This window comes from Cornus florida, unplaced genomic scaffold (genome assembly GCF_030987335.1).
Source record: "Cornus florida cultivar Cherokee Brave unplaced genomic scaffold, ASM3098733v1 CherokeeBrave_3.0.0_Hap2_Chr06, whole genome shotgun sequence".
NCBI lineage: Eukaryota > Viridiplantae > Streptophyta > Magnoliopsida > Cornales > Cornaceae > Cornus > Cornus florida.
The window spans coordinates 94,804,306-94,820,048 of NW_026775576.1; the positions used below are offsets into that span (position 1 = coordinate 94,804,306).

Consider the following 15,743-nt stretch of genomic DNA (forward strand, 5'->3'; position numbering starts at 1 on the left):
ATACAACCGATTTTGTTAGTATTTATATATAGGAACAATCAAATATATATACACAGTAAATTTGGAATAAAATTATTGTAGAGTAAAGTAAAAAAAAAACTCCCTTGAACTATGTTTAAATTTGTAAATAATCCCCTTAAATTATATTTTGTACATTATACTTTCTAAAATATTATATTATTATTTTTTTTTTGAAAACAGGAACTCCCCTGGGCAGGGCCCCTTAGGGACCCACCCCAAGTTACAAACCTGTGCCACGCGCACTGGCCCCTCAACACGCGCAGCAGTCAATTGAGAGGAATATATTTTATTACAAAATACCTTCTTTTTTTTTTGAATTATAAGTGAAATATAACCCTTTTTGGATGAGAGTATTCAACTTTTTGATACAGTACGAGTGATGAATAAATATCTTTGCATTATTAAAGTAGTTTAAAATTTGGAGTTTGTAGAGACTGTAGAGTGGTCCCTTGCTTGCTTTATAGTTGGATAAGTTGAAGGACAAGATGTGAAGGGGCGATGTCCGGAAAATGTACAATGATTTTTAATTCTATTTTAGAATGATATATATAATGTATTATTTACGTTTTTACAGTTAGAATTTATATGTTCAAGGAAATAAAATTAACATGAGCAATCATGTTTAAAAATAGCATAAAATGATCTAATACCTTTCTAACTCACATAATTTTGAAGTATAATTCTAGTCTTAATTAATTAGTTAGATCTTTATGCCCTCGAGTAATTTAATTATATATTCACTCTAATATAATATTAAAACATCTAAATAATAATTCATTTGTTATTTTAGGACAAATGTTTACTATATATATTAAGCTAATACGGATAGGATAGTCTAGTGTCTCTCAAACTCTCTCTCACACACACACACCACACACACTTAGTGAGAAAAATGGCGGACACTCACCAAAAGCCTCATGCGATTGTTTTCGCATCTAATCCCAGTCATCCATTTGGCCATGAAGCTTGCATCAGAGGGCTTCACCATCACCTTCATCAACACCCAATCAATCGACCCAGTGACGGAGCCAGAATTTCAAGTTGGGGTACGGAGTACATATATATATATAACAATTATAAAATTTAAAAAGACAAAGAAGAAGAAAATTATTAAAATATAAAAGGAAAATAAAAATGAAAAAACTTTAATAGGAAATAGTTAAAAAGTTTCAATTGATGAAGAAAAATTTGACTTTTTCTATTAAGAAAATTTAAGGAATGTGAAGGGTAAAAGAGAAAATAAGAATATAATTTTAAGAATTACAAATTTGAGGAGGGCACTATATAAATTTTGTCATATATATGGAATTTTTTTAAAAATTACCGCATATATTATAGGTTGCTGGCCAATTCAGGGGGTACGTGCCCCCTAGGCCTTCATTGGCTCCGTCCCTGCGACCACCAGATATCCAGCAGCCATCCACATGGCGCGGGAGATGACATATTCGCCGAAGCACGTGAATCTAGTCTGGACATACGTTACGCAACCGTGAGCGACAGTCTTCTGGTGGAGTTCGATCGGTTCCACAACTTGGTTGAGTTCCAGGAGGCTCAGCTCCATGTCATAGGGAGCCATGTGGATGAACTCATCGGAGAGATAGTCCAGACGGCGGCGCCACCGGTGTCTTGCTTGGTCGGCGACACGTTCAATGTGTGGAGTCCGACGATTGCGAAAAAGTATAACTTGGTCAATGTTTCCTTTTGGACTGAAATTGCTTTGGTATTCACTCTCTACTATCACTTGGACCTTCTCAAGAGAAATGGTCATTTTGCTTCTAACTGTGAGTATCCTCTCACTCTCTCTCTCACACACACAAACACCAAAATTTACACCATCCACCAACAAACGTTTCTTTCCCCGGTGTTCGATCTATCTCTATTTCTCAATTTTTTAGAATATTAAAGAGAGGATATATATATATATATATATATATATATATATATATATATATATATATATAAATTTAACAGGTGATTAATAAAGAGTAAATATTTGTATGACATCTAGCTTTTGTTCTTGGAGTATAAAACTCACCTTTCACACACGCACAAAAAGAGTAAATATTTAGAAAATAATATAAATTCTTAGAGAGTTAAGAGGAAGTGCATGTTGTGTGTTGCTTTTAATTTGTACGAAGTATTTTTTTTCATTTATTTATAATAATTATTTTTTTACGTAGAGAAAAGAGTGATATTTTTAATAAGATCAAATTGTGTTTGGTAACTTACTAAAGTTTTCATTAAATATTCATTTTTATAAATAGTCTTTCTATCATTATTTTTGTTATTTGCAAAAAGCTCCAAAATCTGAGTTTTAACTAAAAATTCTACTCAGACCAAAATCATTATTGTTTTTCTTAGAAATTGATGACCAAATATTCATGAAAACTATATTAGCTCTGCATTTTTAGACATTTGTACCACTTTTTTTTTTCCTTAAAGAAAAAGAAAATAACTGCATAAGAAAAACACTTTACACTCCAAAATGTATCCCAAAAAAAAAATAATTACTTAGAGCCCGCTTGGGGTTCCAAAACTCACGTTATTTATTAGGTAATCGCTAGGACACCATAGATTATATTCCTGGGGTTAAAGCTATTAAGCCAACGGACCTAATGTCATATCTTCACGATTCCGATTCGTCAACGGTGCTGCACCAGACCATCTACAAGGCCTTTGATGAAGTCAAGACAGTAGATTTTATCCTCATTAACACCGTGCATGAGCTGGAATCAAAAACAATCTTAGCCCTACATCAAAAGTAGCCCACTTTCGCAATTGGGCCCATTTTCCCTTCTGACTTCACGAAGAGCATTGTCGCCACGAGCCTCTGGTTCGAGTCGGACTGCACCCAATGGCTCAACACTAAGCCCACTAGGTCAGTTTTGTTTGTCTCTTTTGGCAGCTTGGCCCATGTTAATCAAGATGACTTAATGGAAATAGCCCGTGGGCTTTGGCTTAGTGGAGTGAGTTTTATTTGGGTGCTTCGGCAGGACATTGTAGATTCTGGAGAGGCCTATTCTCTACCCGTTGGATTTAAAGATGGTATTAAAGATAGAGGGTTGATCGTGACATGGTGCACTCAAATTGTTGTGATCTCGCATACATCGGTGGGAGGGTTTTTAACTCATTGTGGTTGGAATTCTGTACTGGAGGGTATATGGTGTTCTCTTCCTTTGCTTTGTTTCCCTTGCTTCTCTGATCAAATCCCTAATTGAAAACTTGTGGTTGATGATTGGAAGATAGGAATCAATCTATATGATGAGAAATCAATCACTAAGAAAGAAGTTGTGGAAAAGATCAACTGTATGATGAGTGAAAAATTAGCTGATGGATTGAGGAGCGAGGTCAGAAAGGTTAAAAGAATATTGGAAAATGTAATTGCAGCCAATGGATCATGAGAGAAAAATTTTAATCAGTTTATCAAAGATCTTGAAGTCAGAATTCACAAAAGACGTAGTCTTGTTTCATCATCACAACTATCATGAGGATCAATCAATATCTGCCCAAGCTTATGCTGTATTCAACAACATGGAATCAATTTCTTTAAATTAGAAGCTTGGTAATAACATACTTAGATTACACTAAATTGGAATTTCTCGTATTCCTAAAGCTCTTTAAGTTGTTAATCTTTATCACAAAATTATTCTGGTTTTCATCATAAATTTCCATGAATAATGTTTGGCCTCTCATTTTCATTATCATGTTAGTGAGACTATCCAAATTTATGTTTAATTTAAAAGTTTTTGATGATAAGAGGCTACAGTTAGGAATTGTTAGGGGGTGTTGGTTTTCAATTTTAAAGTAATTTAACATACAAATAATTATTTTGGGTAAGTATATATATATATATATATATATATATATATATATATATTACTATTGTTTTTATGTGAGTACATTAATCATATCTCGACTCTTAGATTAATATTTGTATAAATAAGGGTTTTGAATTTTATTAGAAGTTCAATTTTTTAACTGTATCTTTCCTAATCTTTCCTATTTTTTTTTTTCAAGTTATGGTATTCAAGTTTTGCTTTTAATAATCAATAAATTTGATATGAATAAATTTACTTCCAAATTTATTATGAAGTATTTATGACTTATGACGTAATTTGATATGAATATAATAATGTCATTAATATTTATGAAGTAACAATGATATCAACGTTTATATAATTTGGATCATGACATTTGATATAGATTTTCTCCTGTTACCAGTTACCAAACAGGCAAACACAATCATTCATTTCATTTATCATTATTATTATTTTTGTTTTGTGTGCGTGTGTGAATGGGAATTAGTCAAAGATAAAGAAGACAGTACACGTGTAAATGGGATTCTATTATATCCAATCATTCCCAACACACACACACACACACACACACATACACACATTTCATTTAGAGCACGTGTATTGATCACATAACACACACCATTCAAGTCACAAGTACGGTTCGAAAGTGAAACCTCAAGGACTTACCTCCCATATCTCTACCAACGCCGCTATGCCCTTGGGATAATCAATCCCAACATTTTAAGACACAAAAAAATAATAATAAATAAATAAAAAATAAAAAAATACTTAAAGCCCGTTTGGGGTTGCAAAACTCATGTTATTTATTAGGTAATCGCAAGGACACCATAGATTATATTCCTGGGGTTTAAGCTATTGAGCCAATGGACCTGATGTCATATCTTCACGATTCTGATATATCAACAGTGCTGCACCAGACCATCTACAAGGCCTTTGATAAAGTCAAGATAGCAGATTTTATCCTCATTAACACCGGGCATGAGCTGCAATCTAAAACAATCTCAGCCCTACATCAAAAGCAGCCCACTTTCGCAATTAGGCCCATTTTTCCTTCTGGCTTCAGCAAGAGCATTGTCGCCACGAGCCTCTAGTCCGAGTCAGACTGCACCCAATGGCTCAACATTAAGCCTACTGGGTCGGTTTTGTACGTCTCTTTTGGCAGCTTGGCCTATGTTAGTCAAGATGACTTAATGGAGATAGCCCATGGGCTTTGGCTCAGCAGAGTGAGTTTTATTTGGGTGTTTCGGCGAGACATTGTAAGTTCTGGAGAGGCCTATTCTCTACCTATTGGATTTGAAGATGGTATCAAAGATAGAGGGTTGATCGTAAAGTGGTGCACTCAGATTGTTGTGATCTCGTATCCATCGGTGGGAGGGTTTTTAACTCATTGTGATTGGAATTCAATGTTGGAGGGTATATGGTGTTCTCTTCCGTTGCTTTGTTTTCCATTCTTTGCTGATCAAACCACTAATCGAAAATTAGTGGTTGATGATTGGAAGATATGAATCAATCTATGTGATGAGAAATCAATCAAAGTTGCGGAAAAGATCAACCGTGTGATGGGTGAAAAATCAGCTGATGGATTGAGGAGCAAGGTTAGGAAGGTTAAAAGAATATTGGAAAATGCAATTGCAACTGATGGATTGTGACGACCCTGGTTTTTAGGCCAGCATGTCATGTGATGAACCGTAAGGATGATCCGATAACGTATGTATCTCATGATTCTTGTTGCTTAGACTCTAAGGTAGCTTAGGATGCTCCCCGAGTCTCACTTGGACATAGACGTTAGGTGGCATGAGCCCCTTTAATATGTTTCACCTTAAGGTGATAAATTTGTAAAATGCTAGGTCGATGCATGCTCATCTCCTACGAGTAGCTTTATGTTACTCACCCCTACGATACTGGGGCATATTTCAAGTACGAAGACTTGGTTCGTGACGCCTAGCATTCCTTAGATGTCATGTAACTTTCAAGTTTCCATTTCATGCAAATGTTAGCATGAAATGTCATTTTGTAGATTTATATGTCAAAATATGTATATTTGATTCCATGTATGTAATGTGTACATAAGTGCACTCCTTTCAATGTATTTGATATGTATGAGATGAGGCCGGAGGCCAATGACATGTATATTCTAATCTATGCAACTTTTTAACTTCATGAAATGTTATGAAAAACTTGAAAAATTGCAAGTCATTGCTTCACCACGGTTGCATCGGGTGTGGGAATTCCATTTTCATTCTTTTATAAGGTCTTATTAATCTTGTATGAAGTGTGGCCAAGGGCCAAACGGTCATTTGATCCGGTTTTGCATTTTTGGATTCCATGTTTTCCATTCCAAGTCCATTTTTGCCTTTTTGCCCGTTGGGGGGTCGGATTTTGTATCGGCTATATTTTTAAGCCATGGACCATTGTAATTTTGTTGGGGTAAGTTACGTTTGCGTGCATGGTCGTTTCCGGGCAAAACCTTATCGTTTGTGTTTTGAGCCTCTTGTGGATTCATTTCGCATTTTTTTTGCATATTCTGATCTAGGGGCATTATGGACCTTTCACATCAGTTTTATTTTCTTCTTTTGACATGGTTGAATAGAAAACATGATTTTAGGGGGGGTTTCTTCTTCAGGTTTTTCCAGAAAATGTCGTCTTGGTACCGAAAATCCCTCGTGAAGTTTCAGCTTCCAGTTTTCATTTAGCAGCTTTATGACCCTCTTATTCAGTTCTAATCTAGGGGCATTTTCGGGATTTCACAGTGAGTTTTTTTCGATTCCGTCTGCGTTGTCGGGTAAAAAACTCAATTTTAGGGGGGGTTTCTTCTTCGTGTTTTTCTAGAAAAACTCGTCTTGACCTCCGTTTCAAACCTCAGTTCTGGGCAGATCAAAAAAAAAATGTAACAGCAGCCAAGGGCTACCACCAGCCATGTCTTTGGGCGCCGGCATGCACGCCGGTGGGCTCACGCATGGGCGCCATGGCCCCTCGTCAGGCCGCCGCGACGTCAAATCTTCTTTTGGGCTTATCTCCTTCGTCCGGACTCCGATTCAAGTGAATTTTTTTTTTCAACTTGACTAATTTTTCACTGTCTTTCCAACGGTGTGCTCGGTTGCACCCGGTTCTTCCTGAATAATTACCAATTTACCCTTTTTGCCTTAAGTGCTCGTTTTTCTTCGTCATGCCGTTTCTCTTTCGTCCGGACTCCGAATCATGCGATTTTTGAATCCATCTTGATTAGTTTTTCGTTGTCCTTCCAGCGGTGTGCTCGGTGGCACCCGAATCTACAATTTTCAAAAATGACTATTTTGCCCCTGGGGGCTTATTTGTCATATTTTCGATCTTTTGCTTCCGCATCAGTTCTTGTTGAGTTCCACGACCTCATGGAAGGTCACTTTGACTTCTTAGAGTCTTGTTTTCTGTTTTCGCTTCCGCATTCGGATCCGTTATCGGATCATCCTTACAGTTCATCACAGGACACGCTGGCTTAAAAACCAGGGTCGTCACATGGATCCTTAGAGAAATTTTTTATGAAAGATCTTGAAGTCAAAATTCACAAAAAAAACTGATCTTGCTGCATCATCACAACTACAATGAGGATCAATCAATCTCTGGCCAAGCTTATTCTGTATTTAAGAACAGGGAATCAAATTCTTTAAATTAGAAGCTTGGTAACAATACTTAGGTCACACTAAATTGGAATTCCTCCATCTTAGAGGGCTTGCTAGACCTTTTATTAAGCATTTGGTAGGGAATGGGAAGGATATTTCTCTGTGGCATGACTACTGGCTCCCATTAGGTCATTTTGACACCAGAATTGACCACAACCTCATTGCTTGCTTTCAATGGGAAGATTGGGCGAAAGTCCAAAGATTGATTAGGCATGAGCAATTGAGACTTCCTCGGCTTTTTAGAGAGTTAGTTCCTTCCATTGGGACCTCTGAGCACCTTCCTGACCTGAGTGTTGGATCTTAAGACTCTGTTGTTTGGACCCTCTCCTCTACAGGTAACTTTCATTCTGTTACTACCTATAGAGCTCTCATTTCTCCATCTCCGGCTGTCCTATAGCACTCAGTTGTCTGATTCTTAAAACATATTCCGCGATTTTCTTTCATTACATGGGTCACTCTTAGTCATAAGCTCAAGACAAGGGACATTCCTGCTCTTGCAAAAAAAATTACCCCCAATTATTGCTCGTTGTGTCTTGCTGCAGCTAAGACTCTTCATCTTCTTTTCTTCAAATGCAAGTTCGTTTATGAGATTTGGATGTTTTTCCAACACCTCTGTGGTATCTATGTTGGAGACAATAACTTATTTGAGATCACTAATTGGATTGTGTCAATGTGGACGGATGGTACCAAGGCTCCAAAGGTGTATGTTTTCAAATTATGCCTTACAACTTCAATCATCTGGAATGAGAGGAATATGTGGCATGTGATACCCCCTAATTTCGGAACACGGGTTGATCAAGTCCGCGCACAAAATTAGGGAATATCAAAACAATTAAAGTATTTAAACAAGCACAGATTACAAAATGAAATAAAGAATAAAATAAAACGCTGAAGAAATCTAATTAATAGTAAATCCATTAATAACTTCCGAATGGTTACAATTCGGGAATCCCGTAACTCAAGAACCCCTTAACCAAAAGTTACTATGTAGAATTCTAACCAAATAAATACTAATCTCAACTGAAACAATAATAATATCCTACTTTTAAATAAACAGAAAGAATGGATAAGTCCTCCAGCTGCGGATCCTCAACCTTGAGACTTGACCTTCTAACAACCTGAAAAATAAATCGCGGGTTAAACCCTACGAACAAGTTCCCTCTACCAAATCTCTGAAAGCCAATAAACAAATCATCTATATCAAAACAAACCCTAATAAAGTTTAAACTTTAATATACCATGCTATAAATATATATAAATACTTTTATACAATACAATAATCCTATCTATTAATAGGTGTAATTAAATTGTTAAATCCATTTACCAACGATTAATTAATAATCAGACCTAGACCAAAACCATCATTTATAATTTTCCTATAAAATAAACTCCACTCACCTTAATTCCAACCTAACCAGTAATTTAACATTTTAGCTATAAATTACATTTAAATGAATAATCCACTAAAACCTAGTGATACTTTTGATTGTTTAAATTACATGTTCAGAAATTTAAACTTTCACAAATCATTCATGTCTCCACCAACAATATTTTATTAATATATACCAAGTAATACACTAATATGTAACCACTAGATTATTCTAATTTAAGAATATCTAACTTAAATCTAACTCATACCTGCCGTACACATAGATGAGTTTAATCATCTAACATACATAGCAATTTAATTATGCTATAGCAATTCAACCATGCTATTATGAATATATTTATCTATATATTGGCAACTCAACCATGCCTCCTCAAGTATATATATTTATACTTTTAATTAGCAATTCATCCATGCTTTCCACGTATGTATTTTATCTATACGAATAATTAAGGCAATATATTTAAGCCTTTGGCAACTCATCCATGCCTACAATTCAACCATGTACCAACCTTAAACTTAACTAATAAGCTAAATCACACATACATATCTCATGCATATAATAAGCATGTCAATAATTAATAACCAACATATTCAGATATACCAAATAAGACTTATAATAATAATTATCTTAAATGATATCCATATACACATATATTATGTAATATATACGTATGTAATATCTTCCATACTATATATACATATACAGATGTATATATATATAACTACTTCCTTCCATCCTAATCGCAAGTTAAATAAACCATATACTCATGTACGATTATAAATAGATGTATATATATATATAACTACTTCCTTCCATCCTAATTGCAAGTTAAATAAACCATATACTCATGTACAATTATAAATAAATAACTAAATAAATATATATATATATATATATATATATATATATATATTCATTTCCTTCTATAATAATCATTAATTTATTCTGTTACACAAGCTAAAGGCTACCACATATCTTAGTAACACTCTACAGCCTTTAGAAAAACTAGAACACCTCAAGACTTATTCTAGAACCTCTCCGGACTTTACCGGACCTTTTCGAGACACCAAATACCTTACTACGCGCCTCTACACTCTCCGAAGCACCTTGCACGCGCTTCCACACATCTTTCCACGCACGCACGCGCTCACACACGCCCTCACACGCGCTGGAGAGTGAGCACACGCTCACACGCGCTGCCACGCGCGCGCACGTGCGGCCACGCGCTGCCACGCACGCTGGCTATTCCTCTTGCTGACGCAGCGTGCTCCTATTGGTTAGTTGTACCGCGTCCCTGCTGGTGCGCTGCAGCGAATCAATCCACCATCATCCACCTCATCCAACGGTCTAGATCAGCGTAGCCATCAACATATTATACACCCTAATGCACTGAATCAATCTATTATGTATTTCAAAATTCAATGCCCCAGATTCACATGCACATACTTTTAGCATAGGCCGTACCACACTGGAATATCGCCCTTCTAAACTACCACCAGTGCGTAAACATATACAGTATATATATATATAATTAATTTGCACATATATAATTATATATATATAATTCTAAATATCCGAATTTTTCCTAAAAAATATCAAATCAGTCCAGAAAATTCTAGGAAAAATCCACAAGCTTAATTTATTAATTTTGGCCATAACTAAATATATGTAATTATATTTTGGTCCATTTAATTTAATTAATCACGCTACATAAAGTTAAAACAAACTATAAAAAAATTTCAAAAATAAAATTTAATTAAGCTTCCCTCACATACAATATTTAAACTATCCGAACAATTCATACATATATTCACATGTTTAAATCTATAAAAAAAAAAATTTTAAAAAAATAAACATGCTCATCTAATCCGATTAATAATTTAATTCAATGCAATACAATTATTATTTCGATAATCAAGGTGATAAGTTTATGAGTTCTAAGAGGAGAAGTAGAGAAGAACTCGCCTTTTCTTTTCCAGATCCGGTCTCCTCTTACGTTCTTTGATCCGGCCTCCTCCTCGTTAGCCCTTCTTCTTCTCTCTCTAATTCTCGTATTTTTCTAACGTGGAAAAACTCCTAACCCTAAAGTCTTATGTGTCTATTTATACACATCCAAAAACCTAAATCATTTTCCCATTAGGATTATCATATAAAATAAATAATATTTATCTTTTAAATAATATATATACATACATATATTTTAATATAAATATATATATATTACCTTCCATATATAACCATTAGTTAAATAAATTATATATACCTACATATATCAATATATAATTATATTGACATATATACCCCTACACATGATTTAATAATGAATTAATATACACATGTAATTATATAGGTATAATTATGCAAAGATAATTATTAAATATCCCCACAACCACGGGCCTTACCAATTAACCCCACCAGGCTTCCTTCAAGCCCAATACCACATCCGTTGGTCCAACTTCCTTTAATCCCAATCCAAATAACTTAAATATCTAAAATAATGAAATTTAAATTTAATAGCTACCAATAATTAACAATAAAGTTACACCAACATAAAATCACGCAAATCAAATAAGCAATTCACTAACTAGCATTCCACAAATCAAACACCATATAAATTTAACAAATAAAATTACAAAATATAATTTAATTAAAACAATACAATTTACCTACGCACTTAATTAAATAAAACAAATCACAACTATCAAGCACCTAATTAAATAAAACAAATCATTTAAAAATAATAATAATAATAATATAATATAAATTAATTTAATTAATAAATCCTTTTTAAAAATATGGGTGTATTACATGGCATGCCTTGAACCAAATGGCTTCCATTGCTGCAGTCACTAAACTGGTCGATTTACAATAGTGTGAGGAATCGTCTTATGTCTTACAAGTCGAAGGATTCGAGGTCTGCGAGGTCTATTGCTGCTACGTGGAGTTTGCCTTCCTCGGTGTTTCATGGTGATCTTTGAGGGTTTGCCCTGTGTTGCCTTTGCTTCTGGTTGTGGTTGTTCCATGTTGCTATTGCAACGTTTTTCTTTTGTCCCTGGGTTGGGCTGTTTGTAGCTCTCCAGGTTGTAGCCTTTGGGTCGTGGGCTTTTGCCCTTCTTTGTATAGTTTCTCTTTTCCTTTTTAATGAATTGATTTATCAAAAAAAAGAAAATTCTCCAATTCCTAAATGTCTTTTAGTTGTTAGTCTTTATTACAAAATTATTCTGGTTTCCATCATAAATTCCCTGAATAATGTTTGGCCTCTCATTTTCATTATTGAGTGAATGAATCCAAATTTATGGTTTAAAAGTTTTTGATGATAAGAAGCTATGAATTGTTTGGGGGTGTTGGTGTTCTATTTTAAAGTCAATTAACATACAAATAATTTTTTGGGTAAGTATATATACATTAATCATATCTCGACTCTTAGATTAATATTGGTATGAATAAAGGTTTTGAGTTTTATTAGAAGTTCAAATTTTTAAGTGAATTTTTCCTAATCACAATGTAACTTTTCTAATTTTTTTCGAGTTACGTTATTCAAGTTTTGCTTCTAATAATTAATAAATTTGATATGAATAAAACTGGAGTCCAAATTTTTTATGCCGTTATTCAAGTTTTGCTTCTAATAATTAATAAATTTGATATGAATAAAATTGGAGTCCAAATTTTTTATGACGTATTTATGATGTAATTTGATATGAATATAATAATGTCACTAGTATTTATGAAGTAATGATGATGTCAACGGTTATATAATTTGGACCATGACATTTGATATAAATTTTCTCCTGTTACTAGCTACCAACCACAATCATTCATTTCATTTTTGTTTTTTATATTTTTGGTTTTGTGTGCGTGTGTGATCGGGAATTAGTCAAAGATAAGAAGACAATACAAGTGTAAATGGGATTCTATTTAATCCTATCAATCTCAATTTTTTTTTTTTGTTTTTTTTTCTTTTCTTCTTTTCTCTTTAAAACATGTGTATCAATCTCACAATATACGTATCATTTAAATTAAGAGTGCAGCTCAAAAGTGATAATTCAAATAACTTACCTTCCATTGAGAATAATCAATCCCAACATTTTAAAACAATAAAAATGAATACTTATAATTTTAAACACAAAAAAATATATACGAGTATATGACAAATATATTATACATCTATTATGAGTTTGGAAAAAATTATTAATTAGCTTTCTCAACAATTCCAAAAATTCCTACTTTTGGAGAACGTATTGGGTCCTAAAACATAATTAGTTATCATTTTAAAATTTTTTTGGTGAATAATTTATAAGTTTAGTCCGATTCATATGGAAAACTCAAAATAGTAGTAATAAATTGTAAATAATAAAACTTGATGAAAGAGATGGGCTCTTTAGTTTTTAGATTACTTCCATTAGCTTTTTTTTATTCTTTTTGTCTTTTATTCTTTTCTTTTCTTTTCTTTCGGATATGCGTGATGAAATCCTGGAAACGGCTAACATATGATAATGATGCAGTGAAGGTGCAGTCATTAAGGCCCAATTAGGAGAAAGCGTTTGGCAATCTTTCTTTTCACATTAGTGCCAAGTAGCAAATAATTTGGACCTCCATGTGCGATGAAAATTTGGTGAGAGTAACCTTTCAAACACAAAAGAATTTACAAACAAACACTAAAGAATTAAAAGATAAACTTGAAGTACTCCCCCACACAAGGATAACCTTTTTTTTTTTTTTGTTTAGTATCTGGATCCAATCAATATATATATATATATATATATATATTAAACTTCTTATTATTAGTATTTTTTTTTTTTTTTGGTTGTTGCTGAGCAGTAATATGATTTAGAAGTTATACGTTTGAAACGAGAAATAATTAATTAAATATTTGAAAAAATTTAGACCCTGCGATGGAATAATCAAATCATTTGTGACTGTTTTAATAAAATTAAAATTAAATCAAATAACCGTTTTTAGTTTTTATGTGTAGTACTTTATGAATATATATACACATAAGATTAGAATTAAATTATTAAATTATAATTTCTAAGTGAGAAAATATATTCGTTATTGGGATGAGAGTAGTCAACTTTTTGATATCAACTACCTCATTATTAATTTATTATCTCTTTCGATTAATGAGGTCATGAAATAAATATCTTGACATTATTGAACTAGTTTGAAATTTGGACTTTGTAGAGTTTTACTAAGTATAGTAGTTGTTGCTAGATGATGAGGAGCACATGGTCATGAAATAAATATCTTGATTTTATTGAACTAGTTTGACATTTGGACTTTGTAGAGTTTTACCAAATATAGTAGTAGTAGTTAGATGATGAGGAGCACATGGTCATGAAATAAATATCTTGATATTATTGAACTAGTTTGAAATTTGGACTTTGTAGAGTTCTACGTAGTAGTTGTTAGATGGGGAGCACATGGAGTCGCGTGGGTTTTAAAGAGTGGCAATGCACAAACATGGTCAGTACCTTATTTTGCAATCATTTGAAAGATAATCATATAAAGTCTAGGAAAATATCATGATCTTCTAGAATGATATATTTTAATTTATTATTTATGTTTTGATAGACTATTTATTATTTATGTTGCTATAGTTGGCCGGAATTTATTTATTTTTAAAGAAGCTGATGGAAACATGAGCAATCATGTAGTCAAAGTTTAGAACTTTGTATTATTTTTTTAATTTTTAAAACATCTAAATAGAAAATGTAACCATATATTAAATAGAGTACTATGCGAAAAGCTAATACTGTATATAGAGTCTTTCTCTCTCACACACACAGTCGTTGAGAAAAATGGTGGACACTCACAAAAAGCCTCATGCCATTGTTTTCGCATACCCTCTTCAAGGTCATTTAACCCCAACCGTTCATTTGGCCATGAAGCTGTTGGAAACGGGGGCATTAAAAACATAAACTTTGGATGAGATTTGAAATAGATTCCGCTACTAATTTTTTACGGATCTCTAGACAAGCACGTTTCTCTCCGCAAGGAGATGAACGTGGTATATTTACTTTCTGAAATCCGTTTCTGGATGAATGAGAAATTAGCTCCAAAGTGTAGTGTTTTGATAAGCCTAAATAGGTATGCAAAATGTGGGAAGTGTTTGTCCCACATGGAAAAAATGTTGAAACAAATTGAAATTTAAATAAGCTGAGTTTAGGATTTGGGCTTGGGCTTGGGCCTAATTGTAAAGTCCAGATTATTCTTTTTTGGAATTTTAGATTGGGCCTAATTTTGGGCTGGGCTTATTTAAATGGGTTTTACAAATGAGTAGGTTTTTTTGGGTGGTTGGTTTTTTGAATTAAAAAAACTACTTTTTAGTTTTTCTAAAAGGTTACACCTTTTAAATTTAAAAAAAAAAAACCATATTTTAGTTTTTCTAAAGGGTTACACCTTTTAAATTAAAAAACCACTTTTTAGTTTTTTCAAAATGTTACACCTTTTTTCGAACCATCATGACCCATGGTTGCACCCATTCGAAAAGACACATTGCAACCTATTGGAATGGATGTGTCTATTGGTGAACAGACACTATGTGAACCATTGCAACCTATTGGAATGGATGTGTCTATTGGTGAACAGACACCATGTGAACCATTGCAACCTATTGGAATGGATGTGTCTAGTGGTGAATAGACACCATGTGAACCATTGCAACCTATTGTAATGGTTGTGTCCAATGATGAAGAGACGCACCCAATCAGAAAAGGCATTTTTGTTTCTATAAATACCCCCCTTTGGATCATTTGCAAATTATTCATTTTCATTTTCTTCTATCTCCCTCTCTAGACTAGAACCCAACCCAAGTGGGTTCAAACCTTAGGTTAAGTGGTTCGAGCCACTTCGATCCT

General features: G+C 33.6%; 1 pseudogene; it reads left to right on the forward strand.

Moving 5' to 3' along the window:
* The first annotated feature begins 913 nt into the window (after nt 1-913).
* LOC132314632 (UDP-glycosyltransferase 86A1-like) lies at nt 914-5,344 on the forward strand (annotated as a pseudogene).
* Nucleotides 5,345-15,743: the final 10,399 nt, after the last annotated feature.